Source organism: Lolium rigidum, chromosome 4 (genome assembly GCF_022539505.1).
Source record: "Lolium rigidum isolate FL_2022 chromosome 4, APGP_CSIRO_Lrig_0.1, whole genome shotgun sequence".
Taxonomy (NCBI): domain Eukaryota; kingdom Viridiplantae; phylum Streptophyta; class Magnoliopsida; order Poales; family Poaceae; genus Lolium; species Lolium rigidum.
The window spans coordinates 63,850,890-63,876,095 of record NC_061511.1 but is presented as its reverse complement, the minus strand read 5'-3'; the positions used below and the strand labels follow the sequence as shown (position 1 = coordinate 63,876,095).

The 25,206-nt window shown below is 45.1% G+C and overlaps 1 pseudogene; it reads right to left on the bottom strand.

Annotated features, from left to right (window-relative positions):
- Positions 1-15,595: 15,595 nt before the first annotated feature.
- Positions 15,596-16,558, bottom strand: LOC124647166 (annotated as a pseudogene).
- Positions 16,559-25,206: the final 8,648 nt, after the last annotated feature.

The following is a 25,206-nucleotide window of genomic DNA, read 5'->3' as shown; positions in this document are numbered from 1 at the left end:
GTCTGGTTTGATCGTTTTGCACGGAGCTGGGAACCGGGAGAGCGATAGATTGCGCTTTCCTAGCAGCTCACGTATGGATGGTGATGGGACTTGCACTTGCTCTCTTTCGCAAGACACGAGTTGATTGCTACTTATATAGCCTTGGGTGCACAGGCGGAGCACTAGTCCAAGTCGGATTATGAATCAAGTAGGAGTACCACGAGAACACTACTTCTGTATAGGTACGCGTAAATAGAAAGTTTCATCCGTTTTCTTTCGGAAATGCAATTTTGATCTCAGGTGCATATGCTGAGAAAAACATTTTAAAATATCACAAAAAATACGAACACAAATTTCACGCGTATATGTCAACAATCCATATGTGTATGCCAAGTTTCGCGTGAAACCGGTAGGTTTGGTGTCCTGTGTAAAAATGACAAGCAAAACGTCTTGTGAAGAGCTTATATTTAGCACCAAATTTTAACTTTTTTACACATGACACAAAAAGTATCGATTTTTCGTGAAACGACTTTGCAAACACATAGAACATCAAGATGTATCCGTAACATTTTTTATCAGATTTTTTTAACATTATATAATATGTTGAAAATTAATTTTAAAAACCAGGTGCATGTGCTCCCGGGAGCAGAAACAGCATGTCCTTTTTCTTTGTACGAATTCCAGCGTCCCTACGACTGCGTGTGTCAACCGACCAAGTGCGCATCGATCTTCTTCCGACCTCACCACGGTAACGCCAAACATTTTGTCGCGTGTGGCATGGCTAGGCCCATGGCAACGCCCTCCCCTTTGCCATGTGCTGCATGGGCTTGGCCCACGATGATGCCCAGCCCTTTGCAGCCCTTGCCGTGTATTTTTCTCACTTATATTGCAATGATACTTTCCAGGTCGAACATGCGTCTCCTAGGTCTACAGTTTCACGCCCCGCGACAAAGGCCATTTTGTTTCTTTGCATGCACATGACTAATGCCACAATTTTATTTATTTTTTCTACTTTTCCCAAATCCCCACATTTCAAAAGGAAATATATATAATTTCACAATAATTTCACTTAAATCACAAATATATGACAACAAATGATTCAGGTATGGTGCAAACAAGTTCACAAGTCCGTCATTACATTATGCATGATGCAAACAAGCCACACACTTCAAAAATATTACAAATTCAAGTTTACAAGTCTATTATTGTATCAAACATGATGCAAACAAGTTCATCAACAAAAACTCCACACGTTGCTGGCCACAACGGCGAATATTGATGTCCTTGATGCACATGATGGCCACAAAATCAACATCAAAATAATGAGATTCACAATAGAGATAAGTTCAATGGCATCAAATTCTACAAGTAGCTCATGTGTGAATAAATGGGATAAGTAAAGGGAAAAAAGTTGCGACAATTAAAATGGGACAAGTAAAAGAACATAGCAACGGCAATATGGACATGGAATTCTACAAGTGGCTCACATGAGAGTAAATTCGAATTCAAGTTCAAGTTCTATAGCTATTTTTTATAGATACCATGAATAAAAATGGATAAAAGAACCTAGTAGGGCATGAGGCACAAGTGTAGGATAACTAACCTAGACTCAGAGCTTCCTAGCCACATTTGCATTGTTGAAGATATACATACCCACTATAGGAGGCGTCGACAGGTTTTCATCTTGATTTCCAACCAACCAAGCGGCGCATTGTTGGATCCAAACAAAGGTTGTGCCTATAACATGGAAAACTGTGAGCATTACACAACAAGCACTAGACAGTAAGATGGAGAGGTTGACACTTATTTTGCAAACACAACTTACGGTCAAGTGGGCATTAGGAGGAGGAGCAAGAGTAGGAAGAGTCACACCCTACGACAGAGAGGCCTATGAATCAAGCATGCTCAGGTAAGATGAATGGAGTTAGCATTCGTCTTAGATACTATGAGCAGGAACTTACGGTCAAGTGGGCATTATAGCCTATACCATGTTCTCTGTCATCCACTCCATCATCTTGTGCTGCTGGAGAATCATCTGTACCTCCAGTCACCGAGCCCTGACCTCAGCCTCCTCTCGAAGTCTATTTTGCTCTCCACTTGAGCCTACATTTTATCATCGCAATGTCATGAATGTTGTAATGGAAAACATGTAGTGAAATGTAGATGACACAAGATGAAGAACATTCATGGATTATGTCCAAAGCTATAGTTGAATCTTCGAAAATCTTAGAATGGGGCATCCCTACTCAAGTGAGAGTTTTATGAAAATAAAGTTTTTCAGAAAAAGGTTTTGTAAGGAAAAGTGAGGAAAAATGTTATATAAAACCCACAAAACCTGTGTAACTTCACATATCCAACTTTACAGTGAAACCACAATTACCCTCGGGTGGGACGGGGTGTAGCGGAGTAATTTGTCTCTCCTTAGTCTAGATCCTGCAAGTGTAAGAAGTAGTCCGAGCATGGACACCTATCGACCGTGGCCTTCCTAATATATCTAGAACACTTTTCCATTTCGTATAGATAGGAGGAGTACAACCTACGAGCTCCCATTGAAAGATGCCCCATAGTTAGTCACGACATTCTAGAGGGTCGAGCTTGCTGGGGACTTTGCAGCTCCTAGAAAAACAGCGCCTCAGACTCTAGCATTGGGAGGTACCGTACCACTCTAGGCGGCATGTCTTGGGCTAAGGCAAGCAGGTGGAAAAATACAATCGGGTACTTATCGTGACATATGTTGGTATGCAGTGATGATGCCTGATGTCTACGGGTGCTTCCATTCTTGTAGACAGTGTTGGGCCTCCAAGAGCAGAGGTTTGTAGAACAGCAGCAAGTTTCCCTTAAGTGGATCACCCAAGGTTTATCGAACTCAGGGAGGAAGAGGTCAAAGATATCCCTCTCATGCAACCCTGCAACCACAAAGCAAGAAGTCTCTTGTGTCCCCAACACACCTAATAGGTGCACTAGTTCGGCGAAGAGATAGTAAAATACAGGTGGTATGAATAAATGCGAGCAGTAGCAACGGCACCAGAAAAGTGCTTTGCTGTCCAGGACTGGTGTGTGGTTGATGGTGGTAATATTGCAGGAAGTATAGATGCAGTAAAACAGTAAACAAACAGCGATAGTAGTATTTAGGAACAAGGCCTAGGGATCATACTTTCACTAGTGGACACTCTCAACATTGATCACATAACAGAATAAATAGATAGATGCTAGACTCTACACCCTCTTGTTGGATGATGAACACCACTAACTGTGTAGGATTACACGAACCCTCAATTCCGGAGTTAACAAGCTCCACAATATTCAATGTTCATATTTAAATAACCTTAGAGTGCATAACAGATCAACATAACCAAACCAAGTACTAACATAGCATGCACACTGTCACCTTCACACTACGAAAGGAGGAATAGATCACATCAATACTATCATAGCAATAGTTAACTTCATAATCTACAAGAGATCACAATCATAGCCTACGCCAAGTACTACACGATGCACACACTTGTCACCATTACACCGTGCGGGAGGAATAAACTACTTTAATAACATCACTAGAGTAGCACACGGATATATTGTGATACAAAACACATTGCAATCATAAAGAGATATAAATAAGCACTTCACTATGCCATTCATAACGGTGAATAAGTATTCCGTGAAATATAGCCTAAGAGACCCACATGGTGCACACACTCGTCACCTTTACACACGTGGGACAAGGAGTCTCCGGAGATCACATAAGTAAAACCCACTTGACTAGCATAATGACATCTAGATTACAAGCATCATCATATGAATCTCAATCATGTAAAGCAGCTCATGAGATTATTGTATTGAAGCACATAGGAGAGAGATTAACCACATAGCTACCGGTACAGCTCCGAGCCTCGATGGAGAACTACTCCCTCCTCATGGGAGACAAGCAGCGTTGATGAAGATGGCGGTGGTGTCGATGGAGGAGCCTTCCGGGGGCACTTCCCCGTCCCGGCGGCGTGCCGGAACAGAGACTCCTGTCCCCCAGATCTTGGCTTCGCGATGGCGGCGGCTCTGGAAGGTTTTCTCTGGTTTCGTCGAACGTGGTAGGGTTTTCGCGACGAAGACCTTAAGTAGGCGGAAGGGCAGCCTCGGAGGGGGCCTGGTGGGCCCACACACTAGGGGGGCGCCCCCCTCTGGCCGCGCCAGGGTGTTGTGTGGGGCCCCAGGGCTTCCCTCTGGCGGCTCTCGGGTGTTCTGGAAGCTTCGTCCAATTATAAGACTCTGGGCGTTGATTTCGTCCGATTCCGAGAATATTTCCTTACTAGGATTTCTTGAACCAAAAACAGCAGAAAACAGCAACTGGCCCTTCGGCATCTCGTCAATAGGTTAGTTCCGGAAAACGCATAAATATGACATAAAGTATGCATAAAACATGTAGATATCATCAATAATGTGGCATGAAACATAAGAAATTATCGATACGTCGGAGACGTATCAGCATCCCCAAGCTTAGTTCTCGCTCGTCCCGAGCAGGTAAACGATAACAAAGATAATTTCTGGAGTGACATGCCATCATAACCTTGATCATACTATTGTAAACATATGTAATGAATGCAGCGATCAAAACAATGGTAATGACATGAGTAAACAAATGAATCATAAAGCAAAGACTTTTCATGAATAGTACTTTCAAGACAAGCATCAATAAGTCTTGCATAAGAGTTAACTCATAAAGCAATAAATCAAAGTAAAGGTATTGAAGCAACACAAAGGAAGATTAAGTTTCAGCGGTTGCTTTCAACTTATAACATGTATATCTCATGGATATTGTCAATGTAAAGTAATATAACAAGTGCAATATGCAAGTATGTAGGAATCAATGCATAGTTCACACAAGTGTTTGCTTCTTGAGGTGGAGAGAGATAGGTGAACTGACTCAACATAAAAGTAAAAGAAAGGCCCTTCGCAGAGGGAAGCATTGATTGCTATATTTGTGCTAGAGCTTTGATTTTGAAAACAAGAAACAATTTTGTCAACGGTAGTAATAAAGCATATGTATCATGTAAATTATATCTTACAAGTTGCAAGCCTCATGCATAGTATACTAATAGTGCCCGCACCTTGTCCTAATTAGCTCGGATTACCGGGATTATCATCGCAATACACATGTTTTAATCAAGTGTCACAAAGGGGTACCTCTATGCCGCCTGTACAAAGGTCTAAGGAGAAAGTTCGCATTTGGATTTCTCGCTTTTGATTATTCTCAACTTAGACATCCATACCGGGACAACATAGACAACAGATAATGGACTCCTCTTTAATGCATAAGCATGTAGCAACAATTAATGTTCTCATTTGAGATTGAGGATATATGTCCAAAACTGAAACTTCCACCATGGATCACGGCTTTAGTTAGCGGCCCAATGTTCTTCTCTAACATTATGCATGCTCTAACCATTAAATGAGTGGTAAATCTTCCTTACTTCAGACAAGACGGACATGCATAGCAACTCACATGATATTCAACAAAGAGTAGTTGATGGCGTCCCCAGGAACATGGTTATCGCACAACAAGCAACTTAATAAGAGATAAAGTGCATAAGTACATATTCAATACCACAATAGTTTTTAGGCTATTTGTCCCATGAGCTATATATTGCAAAGGTAAAGAATGGAAATTTTAAAGGTAGCACTCAAGAAATTTACTTTGGAATGGCGGAGAAATACCATGTAGTAGGTAGGTATGGTGGACACAAATGGCATAGTTTTTGGCTCAAAGATTTGGATGCACGAGAAGTATTCCCTCTCAATACAAGGCTTAGGCTAGCAAGGTTATTTGAAACAAACACAAGCATGAACTGGTACAACAAAACTCACATAAGAACATATTGCAAGCATTATGAGACTATACATTGTCTTCCTTGTTGTTCAAACACCTTTACCAGAAAATATCTAGACTCTAGAGAGACCACTCATGCAAACCAAATTTTAACAAGCTCTATGTATTTCTTCACTAATAGGTGCAAAGTATATGATGCAAGAGCTTAATCATGAGCACAAAAATTGCCAAGTTATTCAAGACATCATACCAATTACTACATGTAGCATTTCCCGTTTCCAACCATATAACAATTAACGAAGCAGTTTCAACCTTCACCATGAACATTAAAAACTAAGAACACATGTGTTCATATGAACCAGCGGAGCGTGTCTCTCTCCCACACAAGCATTTATTCAAACAAAAACAAAAATAAAAACAAACAGACGCTCCAAGTAAAGTACATAAGATGTGACCGAATAAAAATATAGTTTCAAGGGAGGAACCTGATAATTTGTCGATGAAGAAGGGGATGCCTTGGGCATCCCCAAGCTTAGACGCTTGAGTCTTCTTGAAATATGCAGGGATGAACCACCGGGGTATCCCCAAGCTTAGAGCTTTCACTCTTCTTGATCACATTGTATCATCCTCCTCTCTTGACCCTTGAAAACTTCCTCCACACCAAACTCGAAACAAACTCATTAGAGGGTTAGTGCATAATAAAAATTCACATGTTCAGAGGTGACACAATCATTCTTAACACTTCTGGACATTGCCCAAAGCTACTGGAAGTCAATGGAACAAAGGAATCCATCCCACATAACAAAAGAGGCAATGCAAAATAAAAGGCAGAATCTGTCAAAACAGAACAGTCCGTAAAGACGAATTTTATTGAGGCACCATACTTGCTCAAATGAAAATGCTCAAATTGAATGAAAGTTGCGTACATATCTGAGGACCACTCACGTAAATTGGCATAATTTTCTGAGTTACCTACAGAGAATTAGGCCCAGATTCGTGACAGCAAGAAATCTGTTTCTGCGCAGTAATCCAAATCTAGTATGAACCTTACTATCAACGACTTTACTTGGCACAACAAATGCAACAAAATTAAGATAAGGAGAGGTTGCTACAGTAGTAACAACTTGCAATACACAAATACAAAATAAAAGTACTGTAGCAAAATAAACACATGGGTTATCTCCCAAGAAGTTCTTTCTTTATAGCCATTAAGATGGGCTCAACAGTTTTAATGATGCACTCGCAAGAAATAGTATTTGAGGCAAAAGAGAGCATCAAGAGGCAAATTCAAAACACATTTAAGCCTAACATGCTTCCTATGAAAAGGAATCTTGTAAATAAACAAATTCATGAAGCATGATGCAACAAGCATAGAAAGATAAAACAAGTGTAACTTCAAAAATTTCAGCATATAGAGAGGTGTTTTAGTAACATGAAAATTTCTACAACCATATTTTCCTCTCTCATAATAGTATCCAGTAGCATCATGAGCAAACTCAACAATATAAGTATCACATAAAACATCTTTATTCACATGCATAAAAGTATCATTACCCTCCACATAAGCATAGTCAATTTTATTGGTAATAGTGGGAGCAAATTCAACAAAGTAGCTATCATTATTATTCTCATCATCAAATATAGGAGGCATATTGTAATCATAATCAAATTTATCCTCCATAACAGGCGGTACTAAAAGACTACTATCATTATAATCATCATAAATAGGAGGCAAAGTATCATCAAAGTAAATTTTCTCCTCAATGATTGGGGGACTAAAAAGATCATGCTCATCAGAACCAGCTTCCCCAAGCTTAGAACTTTCTATATCATTAGCAACAATGGTATTCAAAGTGTTCATACTAATATGTTCCATGGGTTTTTTAATTTTCGCATCAAACCATCCATGTCTTAAATCAGGAAATAGAATAAGAAGCTCATTGTTGTCCATTATGCCAAACTAGTGTAAACAAGAAACAAAAAGATGCAATTGCAGGATCTAAAGGAAATAGCTTCGAGCACACACACAACGGCGCCAGAAAAGTACTTTACCTGGGACCGGAGTATGAGTGCCTTTTACCTTACCTCCCCGGCAACGACGCCAGAAAAGTGTTTGATGTCTACGGGTGCTTCTATTCTTGTAGACAGTGTTGGGCCTCCAAGAGCAGAGGTTTGGAGAACAGCAGCAAGTTTCCCTTAAGTGGATCACCCAAGGTTTATCGAACTCAGGGAGGAAGAGGTCAAAGATATCCCTCTCATGCAACCCTGCAACCACAAATCAAGAAGTCTCTTGTGTCCCCAACACACCTAATAGGTGCACTAGTTCGGCGAAGAGATAGTGAAATACAGGTGGTATGAATAAATGCGAGCAGTAGCAACGGCACCAGAAAAGTGCTTTGCTGTCCAGGACTGGTGTGTGGTTGATGGTGGTAATATTGCGGGAAGTATAGATGCAGTAAAACAGTAAACAAACAGCGATAGTAGTATTTAGGAACAAGGCCTAGGGATCATACTTTCACTAGTGGACACTCTCAACATTGATCACATAACAGAATAAATAGATAGATGCTAGACTCTACACCCTCTTGTTGGATGATGAACACCACTAACTGTGTAGGATTACACGAACCCTCAATGCCGGAGTTAACAAGCTCCACAATATTCAATGTTCATATTTAAATAACCTTAGAGTGCATAACAGATCAACATAACCAAACCAAGTACTAACATAGCATGCACACTGTCACCTTCACACTACGAAAGGAGGAATAGATCACATCAATACTATCATAGCAATAGTTAACTTCATAATCTACAAGAGATCACAATCATAGCCTACGCCAAGTACTACACGATGCACACACTCGTCACCATTACACCGTGCGGGAGGAATAAACTACTTTAATAACATCACTAGAGTAGCACACAGATATATTGTGATACAAAACACATTGCAATCATAAAGAGATATAAATAAGCACTTCACTATGCCATTCATAACAGTGAATAAGTATTCTGTGAAATATAGCCTAAGAGACCCACACGGTGCACACACTGTCACCTTTACACACGTGGGACAAGGAGTCTCCGGAGATCACATAAGTAAAACCTACTTGACTAGCATAATGACATCTAGATTACAAGCATCATCATATGAATCTCAATCATGTAAAGTAGCTCATGAGATTATTGTATTGAAGCACATAGGAGAGAGATTAACCATATAGCTACCGGTACAGCCGCGAGCCTCGATGGAGAACTACTCCCTCCTCATGGGAGACAGCAGCGTTGATGAATATGGCGGTGGTGTCGATGGAGGAGCCTTCCGGGGGCACTTCCCCGTCCCGGCGGCGTGCCGGAACAGAGACTCCTGTCCTCCAGATCTTGGCTTCGCGATGGCGGCGGCTCTGGAAGGTTTTCTCTGGTTTCGTCGAACGTGGTAGAGTTTTCGCGACGGAAACCTTAAGTAGGCGGAAGGGCAGCCTCGGAGGGGGCCTGGTGGGCCCACACACTAGGGGGGCGCGGCCCCCCCTCTGGCCGCGCCAGGGTGTTGTGTGGGGCCCCCAGGGCTTCCCTCTGGCGGCTCTCGGGTTTTCTGGAAGCTTCGTCCAATTATAAGACTCGGGCGTTGATTTCGTCCAATTCCGAGAATATTTCCTTACTAGGATTTCGGAACCAAAAACAGCAGAAAACAGCAACTGGCCCTTCGGCATCTCGTCAATAGGTTAGTTCCGGAAAACGCATAAATATGACATAAAGTATGCATAAAACATGTAGATATCATCAATAATGTGGCATGGAACATAATAAAATATCGATACGTCGGAGACGTATCAATGCCCATACGATAGGTATCTAGATCTTGTGGGGAAAGTGTAGAACTTTATAGAGTGTAAACTATTGGAATACCCGCATCCGTAGTCATGGGTGGTTGGTATGGTCTTACCCTAGCCGTGTTGGAGTTGTTGGTTTAAAAAGTGTTTTCCAAACGGTTTTTGGACAGAAAACCAGTGGGACTGGTGGGAGTGTATCTAGGAGATAGAGAGGAAAGGTGAAAGAATGTTTTGGTCATACTAAGAGGACAGGAAAGGAAATGGGTTATCCTTACCTATTAATCTTTAAAATAAAACTTGTTTTCAAAATATTTTTAATAAAGATATAGAGATGCTATATCGACAAGAGAAACTATTTTCTATCAAGTCAAACCTAGATTAGAGCATGTTCCTAGCTACAACCATACTTCATATCCCTTTACTTCTCTCCCTTAGGTTGTTTGGAAGTACATTCAAATGCACTCACTAGTATTTTTATCCTACCTATTTACTTGGTGAGACTTGGAGGAGTTCGGCAAATGAAAAAGTATTCAATGGCATCTATGCGAGATAGGAACGTTCTCCTAGTTAGTTACCTCTATGCTTATGGCAGATAACTTGGACTCTACGCTTCTTGTGTGAAGTGATTCCGCCACTATGATGTTAAGTTAGGCTAGTTGAGGTTATTCTGCATGTATTAGTCATGTGACCTGCTTGTAATATTTGATTTGGTATTTTTATGGATGATGTAATTTGATACTAGTTCGGATATGCTTTCATGACACACTGGTAATGGGATCGTGAATATGAATGCTTAACGGGTGTTTCGGACAACTAATCTAGTGCCCCACAGTCACAAGCTTGTTATTTCTTTGATTTTATTCGCTTGTGATCTCATCGTTATTTTTATTGAACCTCATCCTTATTTGCTATTTGGAATCTATGGTTTGTAATAACTTTAATCTAGTGGAAATGTTGAACTATGACTATGGTTATCTATGAGGTGTGATGGTTGAGGTTATTCCTAAATGGCTATATCTACTATCCTTCGAAGACCATGATGAAGAATGAGTGAGTTTGGAATTTATCTCACTATGGTATGATATCTAAAACCCAAAATCCATATCGTGTGTATATGTTGTGGTTGTGCAAGTGTTTATTCTCTTATATATCTTGCACATGTTCTTTGTTTGTGAGATATAGGGGGAGTATTTGTCCTAGTTGATGTGCTTTTGTATTCAAATGCAAATTCGAAATAAGCACATGTACAGGGGGGCTCTTCTATATCCTACAAACCATTTTGGCTCCTTTTTACGTTATTCCCCATGCAAATTCTTGTTCTTGTATTGTAATCAAACACAAAAAAAGGGAGATTGAAAGAGCATTTCCTGCCCTTCTGGATTTTGTGTGTTGACGTAAATACGAGAATTAATTTTATGTACGCTATGTTTTTAGGAAATTGTGTAAATGGCATGCGAGATGGAGTTGGAGCGTTTTCGAAGCGTAGTGGTGTTAGTCGTCTCGTGTTTTTGTTTCATAGTTTGCAGGGAATGTGTTTAGTTGGGACGCAAGCTGGGTTCATATTTTTCACGCGCACAAACCAAAATTTGCACTCCAACAACCATCTCATTTTGTTGCATCACTCTCCCTAATCTTACATAGTTTTTCTGCCAAAATCTCGAGGACCAGAAGTTCCATCCATTTTGGCCTCTACTACTGTCCGGGGCTACTTACTGCACCCCCTCTCCTAAGTGCTTTGACCTGACAAGGGGGGCAAACATTGGCCAATACTACTGGCTACCGATAGTGTCGCCCTACTTCTGGTGTAGTTCCCGAAAATGATTTAATTGTACCGTAGGGTACTGCGAGCATGTTTTTCTCGAGCGGAAGTTGGCCGGTACTACCGGATACCGGTAGTACTGCCCTAATTCCGGCCAAGTACCAGAAGCTCCTTTTTTTTGGATACGAAGGAGTACTGGGAGGATTCTGGGCTCGGGCGGATGATAGCCGAAGTTGGCCGGTACTACCGAGTAGTACTACCCAACTTCTGCCTGAATCTTCGTAGGAAGTAACCGTTGGCACAGTTTTTCTGCCCGGCGGTACTACCGCCGCTTTGGACCGGAAGTTTTTATTTTGGCATATTTGCTGCATAACTGTTGGATCGGAGATAGCCCATATATAAAGGGGTTTCTTCCCCAAATCTGAATCACGTTTTTTACTCTTTCTCCTCCATTGTTTTGAAGCTCAAATCTCACATATCTCCCTCATCTACCAACCAATCAACCCCACACTTGGGAAATAAAAGTAGGAGTCCTTGATCTACCTTTCCACCAAAGAAAACTCGAATCCCCCTCGATCTTCTTGTGGATTTAGGAAACCTAGAATTCCTTTTGTGGAATTCCATGATGAAGCTCACGCAGATGCTAGCTTGGTGTTGTCCTAGCCCTACGTGATGTTCGGAGCCTCCAATCGTGTGGATTCTTGCCCCAATGCGTTGCGAAGGTCCGCCGCCTCAACCTTCTTTCTTAGTGGAGAAGTGGGCATACCTTTGTGGTGTGCTCACCGAGGAATAGGGTGACGCTTTCGTGGCAGTTTTCTACCTTTGTGGTTCCACACCCCCTCAACATAGACATACTTCTCTTAGGAAGGAATTACGGAGAAAAAATCTCGTGCCTCGTCTCCACTGCCGGATATGTTGTCTTCCTCCTTTCCTTTGTTCCTTAATTGTTCCTATCTACTTGTATTTGCTTGTTCGTTGTTTCATCATATAGGATCATTGACCACCCAAAGCTATCACCTTTACTTTCGGTTGTTCCGCCATCAAATTGAAAAGGTCTAAAAGTTGCCTAGCTTCTATTCACCCCTATAGTCCCTCATAGTACTCTTCCGGTAGCAGGGCGGTGTAGTGTGGTATGATTGCGATGGGGGCGCGAGCCAAGGAGCGCAGGGGCGCCGTTATGAGGACGCATGCCCGACATCCAGGAGCCAGATGAGTAGGCCGGCGGGTTACCGGTCGGAGTGGGGACGACCCAAGTTATGGGCTAGGTTTATAAAAGTCCTATCCACGGGTCATGAGAAGGTCGCCAACTCGGTGATGCGGGAGGAGCAGGCGGAGGTGTAGGGGGACCGCTCGTTGATGCCGTGGATGGAGTGGAGCGTGGCGGCTAGTACATTGGATTCTTGCCGCGGTAGTTGGGGCTGGGGGCTAGCCTGTGGGTGGCATGGCGTTTGTCGCATGGGCGGTCACATGATATTTGCAATGTGTATTCAAAGTAATAAAATAAAATCCCAATGTAAAACCCGAAGGATCAAAATTTCATTGAAGCTCTCCCACAATGCCTACAAATCAACATTACTACTCTTCATCCCCATGTATTTATTTGTGTGTTCTCAAGACAAATTCAGTACAACAACCTACATCATCATCCAATCGATGAGTAACCAAACAGTCAATCAATACATACTCTAAATTGGAAGAAGAATTGTTGATTTACTAGTTCAGAAACTGGAAAAAAATCAATGAGGATTCGGAAGTCGGAACGCTGAATTGCAGCTTGCAGTGAGAAATTTCAGAGAAGATCACGGATTCACGGCGGAATCCCCTGCTTGCTCCGGCTTCTCGGCTCCCGCTGGCCGCTGTTTTCTCGATGGCATCGTGGTGTCCGCTCGTAGCAGCCGCAACGAATATGATCGCCGCCTCCGCCAGTCCTCATCGCTGCTAATCACGAACTCACGATGGCCTATCGTTGAACAACTAACCGTCGAAGAATCACGGATTCACGGGAGAAATTTAATGATGAATTCGCCATTTGGGCCTAGGTATAGATGGTTCGGTGTTAGTTGCCATCGACCGGACACGTATGTGGTTTTTGTTGCCTAGGTGAGCTTGGACGTTTGGGTTATACGCGTATACATTTGTTGACAAAAATAATGGGTATTCAACTGAATACCCATGAATCTGTTTGTGCCCGCCTATGGTTTGTCGGCGGTGTTGTTGCATGAGGAGCGAGACACGGGTGGGCGTGGAATAGCGGCAAACAGCTGGGGGCGAGGCTCTTTGTTCATTTAGAGCATGTCTAACAGGCCCCGTATAATCCGCCCACCCCGTAAAATTTCGGCGGGATACGGGGCCGGCGTGATTTTGGGCGTCTAGCAGGCCCCGTATTCGGGCCGGCCCATTTCGGCGGAATACGGGGCCCGAGTAATCGGCCCCGTCGCCCGTACTTATAGTGGGCGCAGGTGCGAGTGAGGGGTTAACCCCTCACTCGCAACCCTAGCTCCGCCGTGCGCCGCCGCCTCCTCCTCCTGCTCCGGCGAGCAATTCGTCCCAACCCCGCGCCGCATTCCAACCGCCGCCACCCGCATGGACTCCCGCCGCCGTAGTAGCGCCTCGCCGGCGAGCGGATCGAAGCGATCCCGCTCGCCGGACACCGTGGAGGAGGCGTGGCGCTTGGAAATGCAAGCGCACCGCCGCGGGGAGCCGCCGTGCGGCCCGCAAGTACGGCGGCGCGTATTACATGCCGGACTCGCTCCGGGAGTTCGCCGCCCGTGGGCGGTGGTACCGCCAAGATCCGCCGCTCAAGCCGATGAGCGGTGCCGCCTTCGAGAAGTGGCGCGCTGAGTGGGAGCGTGAGCGCGCGGCGAAGGCGGCATGGGCGGCGCGCATCGGCAGCACCAGCGGCGGAGGAGGCGGAGGCGAGGAGGAAGCGGAGGCCGGCGAGGAGGAAGCGGAGGAGGCGGAGGAGGACGCGGCATACTTGCAGGCGGTGGCCGAATCCGAGGCGGAGGCCACCGAGAAGGCGCGGGCGGAGGCAGACGAACAGGCGGTGGCCATCACCGCCGTGGCGGAATTCCAGGCGAAGGAGGCTGCCGCCAAGGCGGAGGAGGAGGCTGCCGCCAGGGGGCCTTTCGTGCCATTCATCATCCTCGAGTAGCTAGGATCGCAGTAGATCGCTATGTATATGTATGATCCAGTGTATGATCAATGAAGATGAACTATGGTTTAATTTTCCCGGGGTTTTAATTTTTAAAAATATATGGCGAAATACGGGGTCTGCTAGACGGAATGGTTCAGCAAGACGCACTTTTAGGATACGGGGCAAAAAACTCGCGTTATACGGGGTAGAATTATAAGGGGCTCGTTAGACATGCTCTTAGGCATGATCGGACTGTTGCAGCATAAAGAGGACCTCAGCGAAGGAGGGTGGCAGACGCATCTTGGGATGAAGGAGGCTTGCTTTTCAAAGCGCTCGCTCAGCCCGGCGAGCAAGATGTTGATGAGCTTTCGATCTTCGATGGTACGCCAAGCTCACGTAGCTCGTTGGCGATCGACTTGAGCCGTTGACATTAGATGCCGACTTGAGAATCATCCTACACGGTGTTGCGAAGCTCGCTGTGGAGGCTATTTATTCAAGCGTCGATGTTTTCTTGGAAGAGCTCACGAAGGGACGTCCACAATGCAGTGGTGGTGGTGGCATCACGAAATACGAGGTTGAAGATCCACCGGAAGATGGCGAGGCGATCCTTTGCCAAGCACGGATCAGTGGGGGCGGATTCGGAGGCAACGTGGTCGAGAAGATTGGAGCGACCAAGATGTACTTCAAAGAGGTGGCGTCAATGATAATAGTTGTGGGAGGGGAGATGTAGACTGATGGGAATACGAGGGCTAAACATCGGTGATTGTATCGGTGTAGAAGAAAGAAGCTGCCATTGGAGGGTTGGTTAGTTGGCTGAAATTAGAGAGCAGGGGGTCTATGTGGCAGCGATGGTCTTTTTAGCGAAGTAGTCAGAACTCGGAAGGGGAAAGGGACGGCGGCGTGGGTGGCGCAGCCATGACCTAGGATCTAGTATCTCATACCACGTGTTTATGTAGAATTGAAATAAACACATAATTCATTGATTGATTGATGGATTACAAAGTACATACATATATAGGGGACCGGCTGTGTCTAGATCTAGCCGTAACTTGCAAAGTAAATCGACTACATTACAATCTAACAAGAATCATGCAGGTTATCGGCAAGAACTTGAAGCGGATCAGTAGGCTCGAGGATGTGGAAGGAGCAGGTGAGATTTTTGTCCACTTTCATGACCGCACCGGCGTTGTCGCACTGGCCGGCGTAGTTGGGTGCGGAGAAGACGGTGACGAGTTTCCGGTCCGCGAACCACTCGTAGCCGCCCTGCTTCACCTCGTGCGCCCTGCACACCATGGCCAGCCCGTTCTTCTCCACGAACTCGGCCACCAAGTCGGACCCGAACGTGACGGACCTGCCCCTGGACGACTCGCCCCACCCCCACTCGTCGGCGGCGTCGGGGTCCGACCACAGCAAGTCGCACGCGAGGCCCTCGGAGGGGACTTGCGGCAGTGGGCGCTTGATTCGTCGTATCTGGTCCATGCTCTCAAGCTCCGGCGACAGGCCGCCGTGCACGCAGAAGATCTTCTTGCCGATCTTGTTTCCGACGAGCGCCGCCAGTGGTAGGCAGTTGAAGCAGCCGTTGATGATGTTCCAGGTCGCTTGACCTAGTCCTCGTCGGTGGCACTCGGCCAGGAAGCCGAAGGAGCGGTTGACGGAGGAGCACTCGTGGTTTCCCCGGATGAGGAAGAAGGCGTCGGGGTACTTGACCTTGTAGGCGAGGAGGAGGCAGATGGTCTCGATGCTGCGGCTGCCGCGGTCGACGTAGTCGCCCAGGAAGAGATAGCGGTTGGTTTCGGACGGGGAGCCGGCGGCGCTGAATATGCGGAGGAGGTCGGAGTACTCGCCGTGAATGTCCCGCAGATGTTGACGGGGGCGTCGACCTTCAGAAGCGTGGGCTGGGAGAGGAGGACCTTCGTGGCGGCGGCGCAGAGGAGCTTGATCTCCGCGTTGGTGAGCGGCGGATGGTCTTCCGGCGAGGTGTGCTCCGCGTCGAGGAGGCGCTGGATGAAGCCATCGAGCGCCTGCGCGTCCATGTCTGGTTTGATCGTTTTGCACGGAGCTGGGAACCGGGAGAGCGATAGATTGCGCTTTCCTAGCAGCTCACGTATGGATGGTGATGGGACTTGCTCTCTTTCGCAAGACACGAGTTGATTGCTACTACCTCTGGACGCAATTAATCGACGCGTCCGTCCGCTAATAATAAATCCGACCGGAGGGAGTACTTAGGGCATGTACAATGGTGGAGAAGGCATGTCTTCCCTTACCCCGCCACATCAGCTAGAGAAGACATTAGATATAAGTCATACAACGCATTATCTCTTACTGCCATCTCTAGAAATTAATATTAATAATTAAATTTTGGTAGGAATTTGTTGCTAAGGGAAGACATATGTGATACAATGGAGAAAATAGTCTTCCCTTATTTCGTAAGAGATGATCTCTTAGCTAAGGGAAGACAATCTTCTCTCTCTTCATTCTCTCTCCTCCAACTAAGCAAAAATATGACGTGGCATCTCTAAGGGAAGGCTGACATCACCCCATTGTACGTGCCCTTATATAGCCTTGGGTCGGGTGCACTTATATACACCCACAGGCGGAGCACTAGTCCAAGTCGGATTATGAATCAAGTAGGAGTACCACGAGACGACCCGGACGTTCGGAACCTGGCAACGGGCGAGGTCGACATCCCAGACGTTGATTACCGCCGCGAGATTAGCATGTAATATAGCCAGCAGCCTATACGAATCCTTTATCTGTGTTGGTCAGCTTAATACGCATGTGTATACATCTGTGACACGTATGCATACGGGGCTGCTTTAACTGTGATTTCAGTGCAGGGTGCAGAAACATTAAATGTGCTTGGCTATTATGCACGGTAGGACTTTGTTTTTGTCAATCTGCAGTGAATGGTTTTTAAATAACTAGGTAACATATTAAACATTTGTGAATCAAAGTTTTGAACACATTTTTTTATCAATGGTGTAGATAGAAAAAAAAGGTAACGAATTAAACATTTTGCACTAAAAGGTGCACACAGTCAGATTTTGTACTAGTCTAAATTGAACATTTAGTGATAATGGTGTAGATTGTCAAAAGTATGGTTTTCTATAATCTAAATTGAACATTTTGTATTAATGTTGCAGATAGTTAAACATGTGATTTTGTCATAGTTTAAATTAAACATTTTGTATTAGTGGTGCAGATAGTGAAAATGTGACACTGTACTAATCCAAATAGAACATTTTGCTTCATTTTGATTACAACTCAAATCAAAAGAGAAATAAAGAGAATCTGTACTAATCCAGATAGTGAAAATAATTGTGGTAGAATCCACCAAGAAGTCAAGAACAAGCGCTATTTCTTCTCAGAACATCCAAATTGGAAAAAAAAATGAGTCAAATAGATCCCAGAGAAGAACATACACATGCATATCTTTCCTGATTCGAGAAACATCAGCACAAGCTCGCGGAGGAGAAGTATGGCTGTAGAGGAGCTCGTGGCCTCGGAGCTTGGTCGGAGGTGCAGTGCGGACAGAGAAGCTCCGCGAAGGAACACGACGGGGGAAGAAGCTTGATGCCTTGGAGCTCTCAGCCGGAGGAGCACCGGCGGCCGGAGAACTCGAGTGGGGGAGGAGTAACACTATCGGAGCAGCTCGCGGCTTTGGAGGTCCGGCGTGGCACCACGACGGTCGGGGCAGCTCACGGCCTTGGAGCTTGGGCGGAGGAGGAGCGCCAGCGGCCGGCGGTCCTCGAGCAAATCACCGCGACCGGTCGCCCGGCTTCCAGCGGCCGCGCCCGGTGTTCCCGCTGCTGGCGGTCCAGCGGCCGCGCCCGGTGTTCCCGCTGCCGATGGGAACGGCGCGGGCCAGGGAGGCGGCGAGGGAGTCGCGCGGGGCGGCGAGGAACAGGAGCACGGCCTCGAGGAGGTGGTCGAGCACCTTGCAGGACGTGGGGATGGGAATCGCTGCCATGAGACTTGGTGCATGAGCATGGCGCTAGAGGCACTAGCTGCAGGTTTCGCGGAGGAGCATAGCAGCCAATGGAGGTTGGACGGAGTAGCACAGCGGCCGGCCGGAGGAGTAACTACTAGCTAGGCAGGGCCAGCTGGGACAAGGATGAGAGGCAGGAGTTAAAGCGTGCTCATCCATTGCAGAATTGGGGAGAGAGGAGGAGGAAGATGGGGCAGAAGATTTAATGCCAATTAATGCATAGATAGATGGCATGTCAGACATGCACTGAATACATACATTAATTCGTGTTTTATACATGGTTATACAAACAGATGGCTAAACACGTGTTGTTCTCTAATTGGATTGTTATCATCCTCGCCCGTACCCGGGTTCCATTGAGTATTTTCGTACCACGAGAACACTACTTGTGTATAGGTACGCGTAAAAAGAAAGTTTCATCCGTTTTCTTTGTACGAATTCCAGCGTCCCTACGACTGCGTGTGTCAACCGACCAAGTGCGCATCGATCTTCTTCCGACCTCACCACGGTAACGCCAAACATTTTGTCGCGTGTGGCATGGCTAGGCCCATGGCAACGCCCTCCCCTTTGCCATGTGCTGCATGGGCTTGGCCCACGATGATGCCCAGCCCTTTGCAGCCCTTGCCATGTACTCCCTCCGTTCTTTTTTAATTGACTCGAATTTAGTACAAATTTGTACTAAATCTGAGTCAATTAAAAAGGAACGGAGGGAGTATTTTTCTCACTTATATTGCAATGATACTTGGACAATACTACCTAGCGGCGCCGCATAGTTTTGAGTTCGTGCGGCGGCTGCCAACCGCTGTACCGCTGTCGTGCGAGCGCGTCCAAAAAGGAGAAAAAAGCGTTGCAGCCCACGTAATTAGTCCCAACAACGGTCCCATGGCCGGAGCTTTCTCTTCCGAGTGGCACGCAAGCTTTTGCTGCTCAATAGTAAATAACTTCTCGAAGTACATATGAGCTACAGTAGAATAGTAATGCACGTGCATGTCATTCGTGACTTTTTGCATGTCCATTACGGAGTAGAGACTACAAATTGCCAGATAAATTAGCCATAATGCCGGATTATCAATTGCAAAATTAGCCCCTGGTTTCTGATTAATTGGGCCTGGCTGCCAGGTTAAATTTGGTTTCCTGATTAATTAGGCTTGGCTGCCAGGTTAAATTTTAATAATTGACACATATTAGTTCCTGGTTTCTTGATTAATTAGGCATGCCTGCCAGGTTAAATTTTAATAATTGCCATAATAATTAGGCTCCATGATTGCCATATTCCTAATTGCCAGGTTAATAAAGCCTAATTGCCCGATTAATTAACCCGCCATGGAGCGCCGCTGCCATCAGCTATCCTTGCGCCGTCTAGACCCGTGGAGCTCCTCCGCTGTCAGCCCCAACCCACTCTCGCCGTTGAGCGATTCATGGTTGCCCCATAAAGTCGAGGACTCCCCGCGGCCGTGGCTCGATGTCGGTGGGCTCCTTCCGTGCTGACCGTGCTCGTCGGCGGCGGTCTCCCCCGCTGCTCCATGCTCGGCGGGCGCCTTCCCAGCTGCCCGTGCTCGGCGGCCTCCCACGCTGCTCCGTGCTCGGTGGCGGCTGTCTCCCCCACTGCTCCATGCTCGGCGGCGACAACGGTCTCCCTGCTGATCCATGCTCGATGGCGACACCACGACGGCCTCCTCGGGCGGCCGTGCTCCGCGACGACAGCAGCCTCCGCCGCTGCTCCGTGCCCGGCAGTGATTGCGGTCTCCCCGCTGCTTTATGCTCGATGCCGGCGCCGCGATGACCTCCTCGGCAGCCTGTGCTCGGCGGCCTCCCTGGCTGCCAGTGCCCGTGCTCCGTGGTGGCCTCTCCGGCTGATGCATGCGCGCGCGTGCGGCAGTGAACTCCCGGCGCTGCTTTCTACAGTACTAGTTTCAAAGAGAGATATTTGTGTGGCTGAGAACAACCGTGAGGGGATAAGGTGCAAGTGGAACCGAGTGCGATTCCTTTTGAAGAGATGTAATCGTCCATTAAGGGCAGCGATGCGTTTTTTAATGCTGACACCCGCCGCACGGGAGGGCGAGCAGTGCGGCGTCGCCATATAGATTTTCCCATGATACTTTCCAGGTCGAACATGCGTCTCCTAGGTCTACAGTTTCACGCACCGCGGCAAAGGCCATTTTGTTTCTTTGCATGCACATGACTAATGCCACAATTTTATTTATTTTTTCTACTTTTCCCAAATCCCTACATTTCAAAAGGAAATATATATAATTTCACAATAATTTCACTTAAATCACAAATATATGACAACAAATGATTCAGGTATGGTGCAAACAAGTTCACAAGTCCGTCATTACATTATGCATGATGCAAACAAGCCACACACTTCAAAAATATTACAAATTCAAGTTTACAAGTCTATTATTGTATCAAACATGATGCAAACAAGTTCATCAACAAAAACTCCACACGTTCGTCGGCCACAACGGCGAATATTGATGTCCTTGATGCACATGATGGCCACAAAATCAACATCAAAATAATGAGATTCACAATAAAGATAAGTTCAATGGCATCAAATTCTACAAGTAGCTCATGTGTGAATAAATGGGATAAGTAAAGGGAACAAAGTTGCGACAATTAAAATGGGACAAGTAAAAGAACATAGCAACGGCAATATGGACATGGAATTCTACAAGTGGCTCACATGAGAGTAAATTCGAATTCAAGTTCAAGTTCTATAGCTATTTTTTATAGATACCATGAATCAAAATGGATAAAAGAACCTAGTAGGGCATGAGGCACAAGTGTAGGATAACTAACCTAGACTCAGAGCTTCCTAGCCACATTTGCATTGTTGAAGATATACATACCCACTATAGGAGGCGTCGACAGGGTTTTCATCTTGATTTCCAACCAACCAAGCGGCGCATTGTTGGATCCAAACAAAGGTTGTGCCTATAACATGGAAAACTGTGAGCATTACACAACAAGCACTAGACAGTAAGATGGAGAGGTTGACACTTATTTTGCAAACACAACTTACGGTCAAGTGGGCATTAGGAGGAGGAGCAAGAGTAGGAAGAGTCACACCCTACGACAGAGAGGCCTATGAATCAAGCATGCTCAGGTAAGATGAATGGAGTTAGCATTCGTCTTAGATACTATGAGCAAGAACTTACGGTCAAGTGGGCATTATAGCCTATACCATGTTCTCTGTCATCCACTCCATCATCTTGTGCTCTTTGGAGAATCATCTGTACCTCCAGTCACCGAGCCTTGGCCTCAGCCTCCTCTCAAAGTCTATTTTGCTCTCCACTTGAGCCTACATTTTATCATCGCAATGTCATGAATGTTGTAATGGAAAACATGTAGTGAAATGTAGATGACACAAGATGAAGAACATTCATGGATTATGTCCAAAGCTATAGTTGAATCTTCGAAAATCTTAGAATGGGGCATCCCTACTCAAGTGAGAGTTTTATGAAAATAAAGGTTTTCAGAAAAAGGTTTTGTAAGGAAAAGTGAGGAAAAAATGTTATATAAAACCCACAAAACCTGTGTAACTTCACAGATCCAACTTTACAGTGAAACCACAATTACCCTCGGGTGGGACGGGGTGTAGCGGAGTAATTTGTCTCTCCTTAGTCTAGATCCTGCAAGTGTAAGAGGTAGTCCGAGCATGGACACCTATCGACCGTGGCCTTCCTAATATATCTAGAACACTTTTCCATTTCGTATAGATAGCAGGAGTACAACCTACGAGCTCCCATTGAAAGATGCCCCACAGTTAGTCACGACATTCTAGAGGGTCGAGCTTGCTGGGGACTTTGCAGCTCCTAGAAAAACAGCGCCTCAGACTCTAGCATTGGGAGGTACCGTACCACTCTAGGCGGCATGTCTTGGGCTAAGGCTAGCAGGTGAAAAAATACAATCGGGTACTTATCGTGACATATGTTGGTATGCAGTGATGATGCCCATACGATAGGTATCTAGATCTTGTGGGGAAAGTGTAGAACTTTATAGAGTGTAAACTATTGGAATACCCGCATCCGTAGTCATGGGTGGTTGGTATGGTCTTACCCTAGCCGTGTTGGAGTTGTTGGTTTAAAAAAGTGTTTTCCAAACGGTTTTTGGACAGAAAACCAGTGGGACTGGTGGGAGTGTATCTAGGAGATAGAGAGGAAAGGTGAAAGAATGTTTTGGTCATACTAAGAGGACAGGAAAGGAAATGGGTTATCCTTACCTATTAATCTTTAAAATAAAACTTGTTTTCAAAATATTTTTAATAAAGATATAGAGATGCTATATCGACAAGAGAAACTATTTTCTATCAAGTCAAACCTAGATTAGAGCATGTTCCTAGCTACAGCCATACTTCATATCCCTTTACTTCTCTCTCTTAGGTTGTTTGGAAGTACATTCAAATGCACTCACTAGTATTTTTATCCTACCTATTTACTTGGTGAGACTTGGAGGAGTTCGGCAAATGAAAAAGTATTCAATAGCGTCTATGCGAGATAGGAACGTTCTCCTAGTTAGTTACCTCTATGCTTATGGCAGATAACTTGGACTCTACGCTTCTTGTGTGAAGTGATTCCGCCACTCTGATGTTAAGTTAGGCTAGTTGAGGTTATTCTGTATGTATTAGTCATGTGACCTGTTTGTAATATTTGATTTGGTATTTTTATGGATGATGTAATTTGATACTAGTTCGGATATGCTTTCATGACACACTGGTAATGGGATCGTGAATATGAATGCTTAACGGGTGTTTCGGACAACTAATCTAGTGCCCCACAGTCACAAGCTTGTTATTTCTTTGATTTTATTCGCTTGTGATCTCATCGTTATTTTTATTGAACCTCATCCTTATTTGCTATTTGGAATCTATGGTTTGTAATAACTTTAATCTAGTGGAAATGTTGAACTATGACTATGGTTATCTATGAGGTGTGATGGTTGAGGTTATTCCTAAATGGCTATATGCTCTACTATCCTTCGAAGACCATGATGAAGAATGAGTGAGTTTGGAATTTATCTCACTATGGTATGATATCTAAAACCCAAAATCCATATCGTGTGTATATGTTGTGGTTGTGCAAGTGTTTATTCTCTTATATATCTTGCACATGGTCTTTGTTTGTGAGATATAGGGGAGTATTTGTCCTAGTTGATGTGCTTTTGTATTCAAATGCAAATTCGAAATAAGCACATGTACAGGGGGGCTCTTCTATATCCTACAAACCATTTTGGCTCCTTTTTACGTTATTCCCCATGCAAATTCTTGTTCTTGTATTGTAATCAAACACAAAAAAAGGGAGATTGAAAGAGCATTTCCTGCCCTTCTGGATTTTGTGTGTTGACGTAAATACGAGAATTAATTTTATGTACGCTATGTTTTTAGGAAATTGTGTAAATGGCATGCGAGATGGAGTTGGAGCAATTTCGAAGCGTAGTGGTGTTAGTCGTCTCGTGTTTTTGTTTCATAGTTTGCAGGGAATGTGTTTAGTTGGGAGGCAAGCTGGGTTCATATTTTTCACGCGCACAAACCAAAATTTGCACTCCAACAACCATCTCATTTTGTTGCATCACTCTCCCTAATCTTACATTGTTTTTCCGCCAAAATCTCGAGGACCAGAAGTTCCATCCATTTTGGCCTCTACTACTATCCGGGGCTACTTACTGCACCCCCTCTCCTAAGTGCTTTGACCTGACAAGGGGGGCAAACATTGGCCAGTACTACTGGCTACCGATAGTGTCGCCCTACTTCTGGTGTAGTTCCCGAAAATGATTTAATTGTACCGTAGGGTACTGCGAGCATGTTTTTCTCGAGCGGAAGTTGGCCGGTACTACCGGATACCGGTAGTACTGCCCTAATTCCGGCCAAGTACCAGAAGCTCCTTTTTTTTTGGATACGAAGGAGTACTGGGAGGATTCTGGGCTCGGGCGGATGATAGCCAGAAGTTGGCCGGTACTACCGAGTAGTACTACCCAACTTCTGCCTGAATCTTCGTAGGAAGTAACCGTTGGCACAGTTTTTCTGCCCGGCGGTACTACCGCCGCTTTGGACCGGAAGTTTTTATTTTGGCATATTTGCTGCATAACTGTTGGATCGGAGATAGCCCATATATAAAGGGGTTTCTTCCCCAAATCTGAATCACGATTTTTACTCTTTCTCCTCCATTGTTTTGAAGCTCAAATCTCACATATCTCCCTCATCTACCAACCAATCAACCCCACACTTGGGAAATAAAAGTAGGAGTCCTTGATCTACCTTTCCACCAAAGAAAACTCGAATCCCCCTCGATCTTCTTGTGGATTTAGGAAACCTAGAATTCCTTTTGTGGAATTCCATGATGAAGCTCACGCAGATGCTAGCTTGGTGTTGTCCTAGCCCTACGTGATGTTGGGAGCCTCCAATCGTGTGGATTCTTGCCCCAATGCGTTGCGAAGGTCCGCCGCCTCAACCTTCTTTCTTAGTGGAGAAGTGGGCATACCTTTGTGGTGTGCTCACCGAGGAATAGGGTGACGCTTTCGTGGCAGTTTTCTACCTTTGTGGTTCCACACCCCCTCAACATAGACATACTTCTCTTAGGAAGGAATTACGGAGAAAAATCTCGTGCCTCGTCTCCACTTGCCGGATATGTTGTCTTCCTCCTTTCCTTTGTTCCTTAATTGTTCCTATCTACTTGTATTTGCTTGTTCGTT